We start from the raw sequence: 13,956 nt of genomic DNA on the forward strand, positions 1-13,956 counted from the left end.
GCGCTTTATGGTGCTGCCAAAACGTTTAAAATTGGGGATGTTAAAATTCCTTCCCGTCGGGGAATTTCACCCCGGTCTCCCGCGTGACAGGCGGGGATACTCACAACGAGACTAACGAGGAAGTGAGCAATGCAATGTCTGTCAGAGTAAGAATCGAGCCTGTTACACAGGAACAGGATGCCATTCAGCCCGTCAAAGCTGTTGCACAGCAACAGGAGCAGAACATTCATACCCTTGATCCACTTGCACAGGTACAGCTAATAAATTATTTATGCTCATGTGATGTGTTTGCTATGAAATGAATTGTTAAAAAAATTAGCCTGCATTGGCCGGGAATCGAACCCGGGTCTCCCGCGTGGCAGGCGAGAATTCTACCCCTGAACCACCAATGCACGCCGACTTAATCGATTCTATTTACTGGTAGCTACAATTTATTTTTGACTTTTGTTAATACAAGCGGGGACACTGCGTTAACATAAAAAGCAAAATGCAGCAGATACTGCATCTGGAATTGTTGATTAAATGCTGGAGACACTTCGAAGGTCCTGGAAGATCTGTGGACAGAGAAACACAGGGTTAACCTCTCAGGTGCATGAGCTCTCGGTAGAGCTAAGATTTTGCACTTTTCTACGTCCCGTGGGAGTTTCCTTCCAACGTTGCTTAGCTGCTCAAAAATTACATAATTAAGAAACTAACCTTCCCCAAAAAGAAAAAATAGGAGCAGGATTGGGCTATTCGGCCCCTCGAGCCCGCCATTTAAAAAGTTCGTGGCTGATGAGATCTTCGACACAACGCAACTTTGCCGCCCGTTCCCCATAACCTTTGACTCCCCTGTAGCAGAAATATATGTCTATCAGACATACAGAACCCGTTTGACGTCTTACAGTGTGGCCCGAGGGATAGTGTGGAGAAGCTGGGATTGCTTTCCTCTGGAGGCTAAGAGGAAATTTAATAGAGGCTTGCAAAATTACAATGGGTTTTGATAGAGGAAATAAAGACAACCGCTTTCCAATGGCAGGAGGGATGGTAACCAGAGGTAGAATTGTCTTATGCAGCGAATGTTAAGGTCTCATGAATATCAGGATAAGTTATCACGGCCCAGTTACTCTGTCATTCGAGTCTTGCACACGTTGCTAATGTGGCATTTTTCACACTGGCAATGAGTTGACTGATAGCCGTGCTGTGAACAGCTAAGTTTGTTAGGGAGATGCATTCGGCAAAATAATACATGGAAGACGGATAATAACCGTGACTGTTCTGAGGCAAGGAAGCGAATGCTGCACCTCGGTACCGAATGATGCGCTGCTGACTGTTGAGGCAACAGCAGCGGTGTGGAAAATTGAAAGGTTGATGAGGTGCAAGCATTGTTTCGCGCGGGTGCTTTGATTGCTGGCATTTCAAACAGCCAGATAAACGCACTGGTTCCACTGACCGGGAATCGAACCCGGGCCGCCGAATCCTATTCACTAGACCACCAGGGAAGCTGTGAGAAGCGGCCTGCCAGCAAGCAGAACAAGGCAGTCTTTCCTCCTTGCTGCTTTGAAATTCAGGTCACTTTCACGCCAGGCAAACTTTTCGTACAAGATGACATTTTTTAGGCGACATCACAAAGGACATGTTCAGGAAACCACAGCATCAAGTGCGTGTAGGAGTCCACCTGAAATCTATTTGCTTCTGTGCTTTTCTCAGAGATACACAGTCAGAGAAAAGCCGTCGGGATATTGAATAATCAGCACCAAAATATCAAGGACAATACAGAGGAAACAGTAATGCACTGCTTGAGACAAAGACTCAAACATATGCACGAACACAGATGTGTGCTCACTTTGTGTGAGTATGTCTCAGATATCCATATGATTCATGGAGGCGTGCAGTACAGTGTGAGGCCATTCGGCCAATCGTGCCAGTGCTGTCCACTTGAAAGATCAGACGTGCTTTCTCCCGCTGTTATCTGCATTTCCCTGTCCTCTCTCGTTCCGCAGTGCCCCGCACAAAAGACAAACAGAAGGAGAACACTATGCTAACGAGGAATTGATGCAGGAGGTTTTTATGCAGTTCCTCACCGTTTAAAATTGTTTTAGGTTCAATCTTTCGCTGTTGATCTTTTCCAAGGAGCGCTTTATGGTGCTGCCAAAACGTTTAAAATTGGGGATGTTAAAATTCCTTCCCGTCGGGGAATTTCACCCCGGTCTCCCGCGTGACAGGCGGGGATACTCACAACGAGACTAACGAGGAAGTGAGCAATGCAATGTCTGTCAGAGTAAGAATCGAGCCTGTTACACAGGAACAGGATGCCATTCAGCCCGTCAAAGCTGTTGCACAGCAACAGGAGCAGAACATTCATACCCTTGATCCACTTGCACAGGTACAGCTAATAAATTATTTATGCTCATGTGATGTGTTTGCTATGAAATGAATTGTTAAAAAAATTAGCCTGCATTGGCCGGGAATCGAACCCGGGTCTCCCGCGTGGCAGGCGAGAATTCTACCCCTGAACCACCAATGCACGCCGACTTAATCGATTCTATTTTCTGGTAGCTACAATTTATTTTTGACTTTTGTTAATACAAGCGGGGACACTGCGTTAACATAAAAAGCAATATGCAGCAGATACTGCATCTGGAATTGTTGATTAAATGCTGGAGACACTTCGAAGGTCCTGGAAGATCTGTGGACAGAGAAACACAGGGTTAACCTCTCAGGTGCATGAGCTCTCGGTAGAGCTAAGATTTTGCACTTTTCTACGTCCCGTGGGAGTTTCCTTCCAACGTTGCTTAGCTGCTCAAAAATTACATAATTAAGAAACTAACCTTCCCCAAAAGAAAAAATAGGAGCAGGATTGGGCTATTCGGCCCCTCGAGCCCGCCATTTAAAAAGTTCGTGGCTGATGAGATCTTCGACACAACGCAACTTTGCCGCCCGTTCCCCATAACCTTTGACTCCCCTGTAGCTGAAATATATGTCTATCAGACATACAGAACCCGTTTGACGTCTTACAGTGTGGCCCGAGGGATAGTGTGGAGAAGCTGGGATTGCTTTCCTCTGGAGGCTAAGAGGAAATTTAATAGAGGCTTGCAAAATTACAATGGGTTTTGATAGAGGAAATAAAGACAACCGCTTTCCAATGGCAGGAGGGATGGTAACCAGAGGTAGAATTGTCTTATGCAGCGAATGTTAAGGTCTCATGAATATCAGGATAAGTTATCACGGCCCAGTTACTCTGTCATTCGAGTCTTGCACACGTTGCTAATGTGGCATTTTTCACACTGGCAATGAGTTGACTGATAGCCGTGCTGTGAACAGCTAAGTTTGTTAGGGAGATGCATTCGGCAAAATAATACATGGAAGACGGATAATAACCGTGACTGTTCTGAGGCAAGGAAGCGAATGCTGCACCTCGGTACCGAATGATGCGCTGCTGACTGTTGAGGCAACAGCAGCGGGGTGGAAAATTGAAAGGTTGATGAGGTGCAAGCATTGTTTCGCGCGGGTGCTTTGATTGCTGGCATTTCAAACAGCCAGAAAATGCACTGGTTCCCTGACCGGGAATCGATCCCGGGCCGCGGCGGTGAAAGCGCCGAATCCTATCCACTAGACCACCAGGAAAGCTGTGAGAAGCGGCCTGCCAGCAAGCAGAACAAGGCAGTCTTTCCTCCTTGCTGCTTTGAAATTCAGGTCACTTTCACGCCAGGCAAACTTTTCGTCCAAGATGACATTTTTTAGGCGACATCACAAAGGACATGTTCAGGAAACCACAGCATCAAGTGCGTGTAGGAGTCCACCTGAAATCTATTTGCTTCTGTGCTTTTCTCAGAGATACACAGTCAGAGAAAAGCCGTCGGGATATTGAATAATCAGCACCAAAATATCAAGGACAATACAGAGGAAACAGTAATGCACTGCTTGAGACAAAGACTCAAACATATGCACGAACACAGATGTGTGCTCACTTTGTGTGATTATGTCTCAGATATCCATATGATTCATGGAGGCGTGCAGTACAGTGTGAGGCCATTCGGCCAATCGTGCCAGTGCTGTCCACTTGAAAGATCAGACGTGCTTTCTCCCGCTGTTATCTGCATTTCCCTGTCCTCTCTCGTTCCGCAGTGCCCCGCACAAAAGACAAACAGAAGGAGAACACTGTGCTAACGAGGAATTGATGCAGGAGGTTTTTATGCAGTTCCTCACCGTTTAAAATTGTTTTAGGTTCAATCTTTCGCTGTTGATCTTTTCCAAGGAGCGCTTTATGGTGCTGCCAAAACGTTTAAAATTGGGGATGTTAAAATTCCTTCCCGTCGAGGAATTTCACCCCGGTCTCCCGCGTGACAGGCGGGGATACTCACAACGAGACTAACGAGGAAGTGAGCAATGCAATGTCTGTCAGAGTAAGAATCGAGCCTGTTACACAGGAACAGGATGCCATTCAGCCCCTCAAAGCTGTTGCACAGGAACAAGAGCAGAACATTCATACCCTTGATCCGCTTGCACAGGTACAGCTAATAAATTATTTATGCTCATGTGATGTGTTTGCTATGAAATGAATTGTTAAAAAAATTAGCCTGCATTGGCCGGGAATCGAACCCAGGTCGCCCGCGTGGCAGGCGAGAATTCTACCCCTGAACCACCAATGCACGCCGACTTAATCGATTCTATTTTCTGGTAGCTACAATTTATTTTTGACTTTTGTTAATACAAGCGGGGACACTGCGTTAACATAAAAAGCAATATGCAGCAGATACTGCATCTGGAATTGTTGATTAAATGCTGGAAACACTTCGAAGGTCCTGGAAGATCTGTGGACAGAGAAACACAGGGTTAACCTCTCAGGTGCATGAGCTCTCGGTAGAGCTAAGATTTTGCACTTTTCTACGTCCCGTGGGAGTTTCCTTCCAACGTTGCTTAGCTGCTCAAAAATTACATAATTAAGAAACTAACCTTCCCCAAAAGAAAAAATAGGAGCAGGATTGGGCCATTCGGCCCCTCGAGCCCGCCATTTAAAAAGTTCGTGGCTGATGAGATCTTCGACACAACGCAACTTTGCCGCCCGTTCCCCATAACCTTTGACTCCCCTGTAGCTGAAATATATGTCTATCAGACATACAGAACCCGTTTGACGTCTTACAGTGTGGCCCGAGGGATAGTGTGGAGAAGCTGGGATTGCTTTCCTCTGGAGGCTAAGAGGAAATTTAATAGAGGCTTGCAAAATTACAATAGGTTTTGATAGAGGAAATAAAGACAACTGCTTTCCAATGGCAGGAGGGATGGTAACCAGAGGTAGAATTGTCTTATGCAGCGAATGTTAAGGCCTCATGAATATCAGGATAAGTTATCACGGCCCAGTTACTCTGTCATTCGAGTCTTGCACACGTTGCTAATGTGGCATTTTTCACACTGGCAATGAGTTGACTGATAGCCGTGCTGTGAACAGCTAAGTTTGTTATGGAGATGCAGTCGGCAATATAATACATGGAAGACGGATAATAACCGTGACTGTTCTGAGGCAAGGAAGCGAATGCTGCACCTCGGTACCGAATGATGCGCTGCTGACTGTTGAGGCAACAGCAGCGGTGTGGAAAATTGAAAGGTTGATGAGGTGCAAGCATTGTTTCGCGCGGGTGCTTTGATTGCTGGCATTTCAAACAGCCAGAAAATGCACTGGTTTCCTGACCGGGAATCGATCCCGGGCCGCGGCGGTGAAAGCGCCGAATCCTATCCACTAGACCACCAGGAAAGCTGTGAGAAGCGGCCTGCCAGCAAGCAGAACAAGGCAGTCTTTCCTCCTTGCTGCTTTGAAATTCAGGTCACTTTCACGCCAGGCAAACTTTTCGTCCAAGATGACATTTTTTAGGAGACATCACAAAGGACATGTTCAGGAAACCACAGCATCAAGTGCGTGTAGGAGTCCACCTGAAATCTATTTGCTTCTGTGCTTTTCTCAGAGATACACAGTCAGAGAAAAGCCGTCGGGATATTGAATAATCAGCACCAAAATATCAAGGACAATACAGAGGAAACAGTAATGCACTGCTTGAGACAAAGACTCAAACATATGCACGAACACAGATGTGTGCTCACTTTGTGTGATTATGTCTCAGATATCCATATGATTCATGGAGGCGTGCAGTACAGTGTGAGGCCATTCGGCCAATCGTGCCAGTGCTGTCCACTTGAAAGATCAGACGTGCTTTCTCCCGCTGTTATCTGCAGTTCCCTGTCCTCTCTCGTTCCGCAGTGCCCCGCACAAAAGACAAACAGAAGGAGAACACTGTGCTAACGAGGAATTGATGCAGGAGGTTTTTATGCAGTTCCTCACCGTTTAAAATTGTTTTAGGTTCAATCTTTCGCTGTTGATCTTTTCCAAGGAGCGCTTTATGGTGCTGCCAAAACGTTTAAAATTGGGGATGTTAAAATTCCTTCCCGTCGAGGAATTTCACCCCGGTCTCCCGCGTGACAGGCGGGGATACTCACAACGAGACTAACGAGGAAGTGAGCAATGCAATGTCTGTCAGAGTAAGAATCGAGCCTGTTACACAGGAACAGGATGCCATTCAGCCCCTCAAAGCTGTTGCACAGGAACAGGAGCAGAACATTCATACCCTTGATCCGCTTGCACAGGTACAGCTAATAAATTATTTATGCTCATGTGATGTGTTTGCTATGAAATGAATTGTTAAAAAAATTAGCCTGCATTGGCCGGGAATCGATCCCGGGTCTCCCGCGTGGCAGGCGAGAATTCTACCCCTGAACCACCAATGCACGCCGACTTAATCGATTCTATTTTCTGGTAGCTACAATTTATTTTTGACTTTTGTTAATACAAGCGGGGACACTGCGTTAACATAAAAAGCAATATGCAGCAGATACTGCATCTGGAATTGTTGATTAAATGCTGGAAACACTTCGAAGGTCCTGGAAGATCTGTGGACAGAGAAACACAGGGTTAACCTCTCAGGTGCATGAGCTCTCGGTAGAGCTAAGATTTTGCACTTTTCTACGTCCCGTGGGAGTTTCCTTCCAACGTTGCTTAGCTGCTCAAAAATTACATAATTAAGAAACTAACCTTCCCCAAAAGAAAAAATAGGAGCAGGATTGGGCCATTCGGCCCCTCGAGCCCGCCATTTAAAAAGTTCGTGGCTGATGAGATCTTCGACACAACGCAACTTTGCCGCCCGTTCCCCATAACCTTTGACTCCCCTGTAGCTGAAATATATGTCTATCAGACATACAGAACCCGTTTGACGTCTTACAGTGTGGCCCGAGGGATAGTGTGGAGAAGCTGGGATTGCTTTCCTCTGGAGGCTAAGAGGAAATTTAATAGAGGCTTGCAAAATTACAATAGGTTTTGATAGAGGAAATAAAGACAACCGCTTTCCAATGGCAGGAGGGATGGTAACCAGAGGTAGAATTGTCTTATGCAGCGAATGTTAAGGCCTCATGAATATCAGGATAAGTTATCACGGCCCAGTTACTCTGTCATTCGAGTCTTGCACACGTTGCTAATGTGGCATTTTTCACACTGGCAATGAGTTGACTGATAGCCGTGCTGTGAACAGCTAAGTTTGTTATGGAGATGCAGTCGGCAAAATAATACATGGAAGACGGATAATAGCCGTGACTGTTCTGAGGCAAGAAAGCGAATGCTGCACCTCGGTACCGAATGATGCGCTGCTGACTGTTGAGGCAACAGCAGCGGTGTGGAAAATTGAAAGGTTGATGAGGTGCAAGCATTGTTTCGCGCGGGTGCTTTGATTGCTGGCATTTCAAACAGCCAGAAAATGCACAGGTTCCCTGACCGGGAATCGATCCCGGGCCGCGGCGGTGAAAGCGCCGAATCCTATCCACTAGACCACCAGGAAAGCTGTGAGAAGCGGCCTGCCAGCAAGCAGAACAAGGCAGTCTTTCCTCCTTGCTGCTTTGAAATTCAGGTCACTTTCACGCCAGGCAAACTTTTCGTCCAAGATGACATTTTTTAGGCGACATCACAAAGGACATGTTCAGGAAACCACAGCATCAAGTGCGTGTAGGAGTCCACCTGAAATCTATTTGCTTCTGTGCTTTTCTCAGAGATACACAGTCAGAGAAAAGCCGTCGGGATATTGAATAATCAGCACCAAAATATCAAGGACAATACAGAGGAAACAGTAATGCACTGCTTGAGACAAAGACTCAAACATATGCACGAACACAGATGTGTGCTCACTTTGTGTGATTATGTCTCAGATATCCATATGATTCATGGAGGCGTGCAGTACAGTGTGAGGCCATTCGGCCAATCGTGCCAGTGCTGTCCACTTGAAAGATCAGACGTGCTTTCTCCCGCTGTTATCTGCATTTCCCTGTCCTCTCTCGTTCCGCAGTGACCCGCACAAAAGACAAACAGAAGGAGAACACTGTGCTAACGAGGAATTGATGCAGGAGGTTTTTATGCAGTTCCTCACCGTTTAAAATTGTTTTAGGTTCAATCTTTCGCTGTTGATCTTTTCCAAGGAGCGCTTTATGGTGCTGCCAAAACGTTTAAAATTGGGGATGTTAAAATTCCTTCCCGTCGAGGAATTTCACCCCGGTCTCCCGCGTGACAGGCGGGGATACTCACAACGAGACTAACGAGGAAGTGAGCAATGCAATGTCTGTCAGAGTAAGAATCGAGCCTGTTACACAGGAACAGGATGCCATTCAGCCCCTCAAAGCTGTTGCACAGGAACAGGAGCAGAACATTCATACCCTTGATCCGCTTGCACAGGTACAGCTAATAAATTATTTATGCTCATGTGATGTGTTTGCTATGAAATGAATTGTTAAAAAAATTAGCCTGCATTGGCCGGGAATCGAACCCGGGTCTCCCGCGTGGCAGGCGAGAATTCTACCCCTGAACCACCAATGCACGCCGACTTAATCGATTCTATTTTCTGGTAGCTACAATTTATTTTTGACTTTTGTTAATACAAGCGGGGACACTGCGTTAACATAAAAAGCAATATGCAGCAGATACTGCATCTGGAATTGTTGATTAAATGCTGGAAACACTTCGAAGGTCCTGGAAGATCTGTGGACAGAGAAACACAGGGTTAACCTCTCAGGTGCATGAGCTCTCGGTAGAGCTAAGATTTTGCACTTTTCTACGTCCCGTGGGAGTTTCCTTCCAACGTTGCTTAGCTGCTCAAAAATTACATAATTAAGAAACTAACCTTCCCCAAAAGAAAAAATAGGAGCAGGATTGGGCCATTCGGCCCCTCGAGCCCGCCATTTAAAAAGTTCGTGGCTGATGAGATCTTCGACACAACGCAACTTTGCCGCCCGTTCCCCATAACCTTTGACTCCCCTGTAGCTGAAATATATGTCTATCAGACATACAGAACCCGTTTGACGTCTTACAGTGTGGCCCGAGGGATAGTGTGGAGAAGCTGGGATTGCTTTCCTCTGGAGGCTAAGAGGAAATTTAATAGAGGCTTGCAAAATTACAATGGGTTTTGATAGAGGAAATAAAGACAACCGCTTTCCAATGGCAGGAGGGATGGTAACCAGAGGTAGAATTGTCTTATGCAGCGAATGTTAAGGCCTCATGAATATCAGGATAAGTTATCACGGCCCAGTTACTCTGTCATTCGAGTCTTGCACACGTTGCTAATGTGGCATTTTTCACACTGGCAATGAGTTGACTGATAGCCGTGCTGTGAATAGCTAAGTTTGTTAGGGAGATGCAGTCGGCAAAATAATACATGGAAGACGGATAATAACCGTGACTGTTCTGAGGCAAGGAAGCGAATGCTGCACCTCGGTACCGAGTGATGCGCTGCTGACTGTTGAGGCAACAGCAGCGGTGTGGAAAATTGAAAGGTTGATGAGGTGCAAGCATTGTTTCGCGCGGGTGCTTTGATTGCTGGCATTTCAAACAGCCAGAAAACGCACTGGTTCCCTGACCGGGAATCGAACCCGGGCCGCGGCGGTGAAAGCGCCGAATCCTATCCACTAGACCACCAGGGAAGCTGTGAGAAGCGGCCTGCCAGCAAGCAGAACAAGGCAGTCTTTCCTCCTTGCTGCTTTGAAATTCAGGTCACTTTCACGCCAGGCAAACTTTTCGTACAAGATGACATTTTTTAGGCGACATCACAAAGGACATGTTCAGGAAACCACAGCATCAAGTGCGTGTAGGAGTCCACCTGAAATCTATTTGCTTCTGTGCTTTTCTCAGAGATACACAGTCAGAGAAAAGCCGTCGGGATATTGAATAATCAGCACCAAAATATCAAGGACAATACAGAGGAAACAGTAATGCACTGCTTGAGACAAAGACTCAAACATATGCACGAACACAGATGTGTGCTCACTTTGTGTGAGTATGTCTCAGATATCCATATGATTCATGGAGGCGTGCAGTACAGTGTGAGGCCATTTGGCCAATCGTGCCAGTGCTGTCCACTTGAAAGATCAGACGTGCTTTCTCCCGCTGTTATCTGCATTTCCCTGTCCTCTCTCTTTCCGCAGTGCCCCGCACAAAAGACAAACAGAAGGAGAACACTATGCTAACGAGGAATTGATGCAGGAGGTTTTTATGCAGTTCCTCACCGTTTAAAATTGTTTTAGGTTCAATCTTTCGCTGTTGATCTTTTCCAAGGTGCGCTTTATGGTGCTGCCAAAACGTTTAAAATTGGGGATGTTAAAATTCCTTCCCGTCGGGGAATTTCACCCCGGTCTCCCGCGTGACAGGCGGGGATACTCACAACGAGACTAACGAGGAAGTGAGCAATGCAATGTCTGTCAGAGTAAGAATCGAGCCTGTTACACAGGAACAGGATGCCATTCAGCCCCTCAAAGCTGTTGCACAGGAACAGGAGCAGAACATTCATACCCTTGATCCACTTGCACAGGTACAGCTAATAAATTATTTATGCTCATGTGATGTGTTTGCTATGAAATGAATTGTTAAAAAAATTAGCCTGCATTGGCCGGGAATCGAACCCGGGTCTCCCGCGTGGCAGGCGAGAATTCTACCCCTGAACCACCAATGCACGCCGACTTAATCGATTCTATTTTCTGGTAGCTACAATTTATTTATGACTTTTGTTAATACAAGCGGGGACACTGCGTTAACATAAAAAGCAATATGCAGCAGATACTGCATCTGGAATTGTTGATTAAATGCTGGAAACACTTCGAAGGTCCTGGAAGATCTGTGGACAGAGAAACACAGGGTTAACCTCTCAGGTGCATGAGCTCTCGGTAGAGCTAAGATTTTGCACTTTTCTACGTCCCGTGGGAGTTTCCTTCCAACGTTGCTTAGCTGCTCAAAAATTACATAATTAAGAAACTAACCTTCCCCAAAAGAAAAAATAGGAGCAGGATTGGGCCATTCGGCCCCTCGAGCCCGCCATTTAAAAAGTTCGTGGCTGATGAGATCTTCGACACAACGCAACTTTGCCGCCCGTTCCCCATAACCTTTGACTCCCCTGTAGCTGAAATATATGTCTATCAGACATACAGAACCCGTTTGACGTCTTACAGTGTGGCCCGAGGGATAGTGTGGAGAAGCTGGGATTGCTTTCCTCTGGAGGCTAAGAGGAAATTTAATAGAGGCTTGCAAAATTACAATGGGTTTTGATAGAGGAAATAAAGACAACCGCTTTCCAATGGCAGGAGGGATGGTAACCAGAGGTAGAATTGTCTTATGCAGCGAATGTTAAGGCCTCATGAATATCAGGATAAGTTATCATGGCCCAGTTACTCTGTCATTCGAGTCTTGCACACGTTGCTAATGTGGCATTTTTCACACTGGCAATGAGTTGACTGATAGCCGTGCTGTGAACAGCTAAGTTTGTTAGGGAGATGCAGTCGGCAAAATAATACATGGAAGACGGATAATAACCGTGACTGTTCTGAGGCAAGGAAGCGAATGCTGCACCTCGGTACCGAATGATGCGCTGCTGATTGTTGAGGCAACAGCAGCGGTGTGGAAAACTGAAAGGTTGATGAGATGCAAGCATTGTTTCGCGCGGGTGCTTTGATTGCTGGCATTTCAAACAGCCAGAAAACGCACTGGTTCCACTGACCGGGAATCGAACCCGGGCCGCGGCGGTGAAAGCGCCGAATCCTATCCACTAGACCACCAGGGAAGCTGTGAGAAGCGGCCTGCCAGCAAGCAGAACAAGGCAGTCTTTCCTCCTTGCTGCTTTGAAATTCAGGTCACTTTCACGCCAGGCAAACTTTTCGTACAAGATGACATTTTTTAGGCGACATCACAAAGGACATGTTCAGGAAACCACAGCATCAAGTGCGTGTAGGAGTCCACCTGAAATCTATTTGCTTCTGTGCTTTTCTCAGAGATACACTGTCAGAGAAAAGCCGTCGGGATATTGAATAATCAGCACCAAAATATCAAGGACAATACAGAGGAAACAGTAATGCACTGCTTGAGACAAAGACTCAAACATATGCACGAACACAGATGTGTGCTCACTTTGTGTGAGTATGTCTCAGATATCCATATGATTCATGGAGGCGTGCAGTACAGTGTGAGGCCATTTGGCCAATCGTGCCAGTGCTGTCCACTTGAAAGATCAGACGTGCTTTCTCCCGCTGTTATCTGCATTTCCCTGTCCTCTCTCTTTCCGCAGTGCCCCGCACAAAAGACAAACAGAAGAAGAACACTATGCTAACGAGGAATTGATGCAGGAGGTTTTTATGCAGTTCCTCACCGTTTAAAATTGTTTTAGGTTCAATCTTTCGCTGTTGATCTTTTCCAAGGTGCGCTTTATGGTGCTGCCAAAACGTTTAAAATTGGGGATGTTAAAATTCCTTCCCGTCGGGGAATTTCACCCCGGTCTCCCGCGTGACAGGCGGGGATACTCACAACGAGACTAACGAGGAAGTGAGCAATGCAATGTCTGTCAGAGTAAGAATCGAGCCTGTTACACAGGAACAGGATGCCATTCAGCCCCTCAAAGCTGTTGCACAGGAACAGGAGCAGAACATTCATACCCTTGATCCACTTGCACAGGTACAGCTAATAAATTATTTATGCTCATGTGATGTGTTTGCTATGAAATGAATTGTTAAAAAAATTAGCCTGCATTGGCCGGGAATCGAACCCGGGTCTCCCGCGTGGCAGGCGAGAATTCTACCCCTGAACCACCAATGCACGCCGACTTAATCGATTCTATTTTCTGGTAGCTACAATTTATTTATGACTTTTGTTAATACAAGCGGGGACACTGCGTTAACATAAAAAGCAATATGCAGCAGATACTGCATCTGGAATTGTTGATTAAATGCTGGAAACACTTAGAAGGTCCTGGAAGATCTGTGGACAGAGAAAACAGGTTAACCTCTCAGGTGCATGAGCTCTCGGTAGAGCTAAGATTTTGCACTTTTCTACGTCCCGTGGGAGTTTCCTTCCAACGTTGCTTAGCTGCTCAAAAATTACATAATTAAGAAACTAACCTTCCCCAAAAGAAAAAATAGGAGCAGGATTGGGCCATTCGGCCCCTCGAGCCCGCCATTTAAAAAGTTCGTGGCTGATGAGATCTTCGACACAACGCAACTTTGCCGCCCGTTCCCCATAACCTTTGACTCCCCTGTAGCTGAAATATATGTCTATCAGACATACAGAACCCGTTTGACGTCTTACAGTGTGGCCCGAGGGATAGTGTGGAGAAGCTGGGATTGCTTTCCTCTGGAGGCTAAGAGGAAATTTAATAGAGGCTTGCAAAATTACAATGGGTTTTGATAGAGGAAATAAAGACAACCGCTTTCCAATGGCAGGAGGGATGGTAACCAGAGGTAGAATTGTCTTATGCAGCGAATGTTAAGGCCTCATGAATATCAGGATAAGTTATCACGGCCCAGTTACTCTGTCATTCGAGTCTTGCACACGTTGCTAATGTGGCATTTTTCACACTGGCAATGAGTTGACTGATAGCCGTGCTGTGAACAGCTAAGTTTGTTAGGGAGATGCAGTCGGCA

General features: G+C 46.1%; 6 non-coding genes across 6 annotated transcripts; all 6 read right to left on the reverse strand.

Annotated features, from left to right (window-relative positions):
- Positions 1 to 321: 321 nt before the first annotated feature.
- Positions 322 to 392, reverse strand: trnag-gcc (transfer RNA glycine (anticodon GCC)). The gene has a single exon. It is a non-coding gene; the product is annotated as a tRNA-Gly (tRNA).
- A 2,043-nt stretch (positions 393 to 2,435) lies between these two features.
- trnag-gcc (transfer RNA glycine (anticodon GCC)) lies at positions 2,436 to 2,506 on the reverse strand. Its single transcript has one exon. It is a non-coding gene; the product is annotated as a tRNA-Gly (tRNA).
- A 6,304-nt stretch (positions 2,507 to 8,810) lies between these two features.
- trnag-gcc (transfer RNA glycine (anticodon GCC)) lies at positions 8,811 to 8,881 on the reverse strand. The gene has a single exon. It is a non-coding gene; the product is annotated as a tRNA-Gly (tRNA).
- Positions 8,882 to 9,909: 1,028 nt separating this feature from the next.
- On the reverse strand, positions 9,910 to 9,981 carry trnae-uuc (transfer RNA glutamic acid (anticodon UUC)). The gene has a single exon. It is a non-coding gene; the product is annotated as a tRNA-Glu (tRNA).
- Positions 9,982 to 10,935: 954 nt separating this feature from the next.
- trnag-gcc (transfer RNA glycine (anticodon GCC)) lies at positions 10,936 to 11,006 on the reverse strand. Its single transcript has one exon. It is a non-coding gene; the product is annotated as a tRNA-Gly (tRNA).
- Positions 11,007 to 13,061: 2,055 nt separating this feature from the next.
- trnag-gcc (transfer RNA glycine (anticodon GCC)) lies at positions 13,062 to 13,132 on the reverse strand. Its single transcript has one exon. It is a non-coding gene; the product is annotated as a tRNA-Gly (tRNA).
- Positions 13,133 to 13,956: the final 824 nt, after the last annotated feature.

The sequence above is a fragment of the Somniosus microcephalus genome, unplaced genomic scaffold (genome assembly GCF_052327205.1).
Source record: "Somniosus microcephalus isolate GS21.2 unplaced genomic scaffold, FLI_Smic_1.0 unresolved_chr8, whole genome shotgun sequence".
NCBI lineage: Eukaryota > Metazoa > Chordata > Chondrichthyes > Squaliformes > Somniosidae > Somniosus > Somniosus microcephalus.